Genomic DNA, 3,807 nt, shown 5'->3' with positions numbered 1-3,807 from the left:
ATTTCCATGGTCCAAGAAGAAAGTTCTAGAGCATTCTAGATTACTTGGAATACAATTCTGCACAATTGTATAAATATAGGAAATCTTAGCGCTAACAATGGGAGGAAAAATACGCCAAGAAACCCTAGAAGGGAGCAGACAACCATTGTACTATCATAATCAATAAAATATCTCTCTCTACGAGGATTTGTCCGTGGATATAGGCATCACTCGCCAAACCACATTAAATCTCTTGTCTTCTTTATATTTCTTTGGTTCGTGTTTGACTCATGTTTTGTCATCATCATCTGATCGTGTTTTTTAAGATTTATTCTTGCACAAACAAGGGTATAATCACTATAGTGGAAAATGGGTTTTTAGCCACTTCCTTGGCTTCACTAAAACGACTGTTGCTGGGCTGTAATAATTTTGGGTATTGTGACCAACAGTTATTTTATTTAAACTTGTTTATGTCACAATAGTTTTAAAGATGGGTATTTTTGTAAACACACGGAGCTTCCTAATAGGTTTTGGTAGAGTTCTAAAACCACTGTGAGAGAAAGAACTTTCTATAATAAACCTTTTTAAAATTCTATCTGTCCTCCTTTCTCTTATCGTTCTAACCTGCTCACTTGCTAGATGCGCCTCTCTCTTCTCCATTTTTCATATCATCGTTATTGGATCAAGTGTTAAAGAAGAAACAGAAGGGGTATGAGTGTTCTTGTGTCCATTTTATTAAGTGTATAACAGATTCTGTTTGTGATTGTATGTTCTGGACTATACGGATATTCAACTGGAACGACCTAAAGTCTGATCGGGTGAAGCAAAAGTTGTAATGACTAATTAAAATCAGGAGAAAAAGCTCCATGCGCACAATTAAAACCGGGTTCAACACTTCTCTTAGAATTTCTAGAATCTGAACCGAGTACTTTGTCGTTCAGAGTGAAGTTCATGTTTTCTTTCTATTACGTAGATACTGAATGATGAAATACTTTTGCTATGTTGGAGAGGAAGCTAGATGAACGTTAGGATCTTAAACTGGATAAAAGTTTTTTTACAATATTGTATCCTAGGTACAAGGCCTTTATTTTTGTGCTAACCATGACTGACACAGAAACTAAAGAAAATTCTTTGTTAACTTGATTTAGTGTCCGAATATGAGATCAGTTTACATTGTTGGGTATGTTTTGGTTCATGTATAGCATTCCTCTTTGACAACTTAATGTTTTTGTCTTCCAGGAATAATTATCTCTTCCAGAGGGGATGGCATCAGTAGATGGGTTAACAACAAGGATGATGGACCATTACAATATTCTGGTGAGACAGAAATTGGTTCTTGGTACTGGGATTTTGATCCTGGATGCTTTTATCCTGCACCTTCATTGAATGTGAACATATTTTGTTTTTACTGCATGGGATGAATTTCATCCAATAATTCTGTATTTCAAAATTGTTTTTGGTTCTGTTGTTGTCATGTTGAAACTCATGTGTTCTTGTTGGACTATTGACGAGATTCCTATGCATTACAGATGAAATATGTATCATTTTTTCGTTTATTTCCTTAATTTATCGAGTGCTCTTTTTTCCCCTATCCTAAGTCTTGAATTGTGTAACTCAGTGGTCGGTTTCCTTAACTACTCTTCTGCAATGTCTCATCTCTATCGATATCAAATATTAATTCCTTAATGTAGCTGTAGAACATGTGGAAAATCAGTTCATATGTTGTTCTTTGAATTTCGGTTGGAATGGATGTTTGTGTATGTGTTGGTAGTGAAGGTGTCAAGTAGATTCCTCATCCATTTTTCTTTTTGTGTTAGTTGATATAGTCTTGGTTTTATTTTCAGCTTAAGGATGGAGTGATGGCAAAATAACCCGATCATATGTGGATGCAGAGACAAACTTGAGGTTCGTCAACTTTGAAAAGTTTATGAGAAGATCTAAAGAAGTTGACGAACCCTCCATCCATGCTTCTCAATCTTCCCAAGTCTTTAATTTTCCTGATGAGTCTAGAAATCATTGGCTTCTTGTTTTACAATCTCCTAAGAGATCAGGCCTAAATGTGAATGCTTATGAAGATATCCATATGTGTTCAGTGCATCTGCGAATCAAGCTCCACTAATTTCAAAATATGTGGAAAACAACCAGTATTGGGATGGAGATCAGGTAATAACTCTCCACTGAATGCTTGAATTGTTGTTCTTTTTTTTCTTTATGTACATGGAGAGATGAAAACATGGTCGCCTTTTCATGTTATCAGGAAATAAGCCAAAAACAAGGATTTCAGAACTTTCATCGAGGTATATATCTTCTTTACAAGTTAACGAACACCACCATTAGCAGACTGTAACTGCATTGTTCCCTCTCCTTACTTATATCACCTACTTGAATTATTATTCACAAGTCAGATTTGTACTTCGTTTCCCTACCCCATATGACCAATTTTAGAGTTTCGATAGAAGTTTGTTTGCTTTGTCATTTATACTTCATTTTGGATAGACTACTAGATAGCATTTGTTAGGCCACTTGTTAGAATACAAACTTGAAGAAAATTACGCGCAATTTATGTTTTTATGAAAAATATAAAAGGCTTGGTTACTATATTGTTCATTAGATATTCTCAATCTTAATTATCAGTAGGGTAACTTCTCTTGTTCTCCCCCGATAACTATTTACCTTAAGAACTTGCGGAGATATGTAATGTTTGTGTTGTTAAAGAAAAATGTGTATGGTCGATAATTGCCTAACATTAATCTTTGTTGTAACTGCAGGAGAGATCTTCATGTAGACTTAGCATAAGGGGCGCTCCATGCACTTCGCTTGCAAGCATTAGCCCGGGTATTAAATTGCGCATCAGAGTTATTTGGTTCTATTTGTGTATATGTGTTTGTTTATATTTTGTGCCATCCTTTATACTTGCATAAGATTTTCTTTAATCTAAATGGATGGGTTATTCACTTTGGCATCAATCCACCTTGCTTGATGTAAATGACTTTCCACCTTGCTTAACGTAATACGTTAGTTTAATAGTGCTTGTTGAATTTTTAGTTTCTTCAGCTAGCACTTGTCTGCGAGAGGTCAAGAACTTTTTGTTTAGATCAACAAGCACTTGTTTGTTCCCATTTTCCTTCAATTTTTAACAAGTCTTGACCAGTTATGGGAGTCCGTAGTGCTTGTATCTTCTGGCAACACAGATACAATGGTGTTGATATTGAAGAGGTCAAGAAATTTTTTAGGACATACTATGATGTTAGAACTTTTTTTTCCTTTTTTAAAGAAGTTAGAACTTCGTTATTAAACTTCTAACGCCGAACTTATTTTGCTGCAGTGTACTATTCCGATCAGTTGGACAGCTCAGTACATCTTTTTGCTGGTTTTAGCTTCTTTTTTTTGCGCTGTAGGTTGAGTTTCATGGATTATGTAAGAAAAATCATCTTTAAGAATGCTTATACTAATAGTTCTACTTATAACTTAGAATCGCGAATTCACTATTCAATACTTGTGTAGAGTTTGTTGGGGTTTTTTGACCGAAGTGTCAGCTTGGTTCAAATGTAAATTGAGATACTGCTGTAAAAAAATTCAAATTTAAATTGAATGGTGGAAGTTTTGATATCAAATGAGCTCCTATTAAAATTTCAGTTTAATGAATTTCAAATTTTATGTCATTTAGGATAAGTCAAACGAATCAGATTTTCTAAATTTAGGTTCAATCAGATATACCAGTAAGACTGGCATTCAGACGAATCTGATTTTCTGAAAATATTCATCACAATTAAACAACTACCAAAAACTAGCGATTAGCTATTATGCTTTCTAATTTGAAACTTATTA

The 3,807-nt window shown here is 34.4% G+C and overlaps 1 long non-coding RNA gene across 2 annotated transcripts; it reads left to right on the top strand.

The window, feature by feature from the left end:
* Window positions 1-663: 663 nt before the first annotated feature.
* Window positions 664-3,579, top strand: LOC113277236. 2 transcript variants are annotated; one of them, XR_003324801.1, is made up of 6 exons: window positions 664-865; window positions 1,219-1,296; window positions 1,824-2,142; window positions 2,237-2,276; window positions 2,748-2,814; window positions 3,305-3,579. It is a non-coding gene; the product is annotated as an uncharacterized LOC113277236 (long non-coding RNA). The 2 variants fall into 2 exon arrangements; XR_003324800.1 differs by having other exon boundaries at window positions 664-1,296.
* The last annotated feature ends 228 nt before the right edge of the window (window positions 3,580-3,807 follow it).

The sequence above is a fragment of the Papaver somniferum genome, chromosome 5 (assembly GCF_003573695.1).
Source record: "Papaver somniferum cultivar HN1 chromosome 5, ASM357369v1, whole genome shotgun sequence".
NCBI lineage: Eukaryota > Viridiplantae > Streptophyta > Magnoliopsida > Ranunculales > Papaveraceae > Papaver > Papaver somniferum.
The sequence above is the reverse complement of the archived record's forward strand: the minus strand, read 5'-3'. Positions and strand labels throughout refer to the sequence as shown.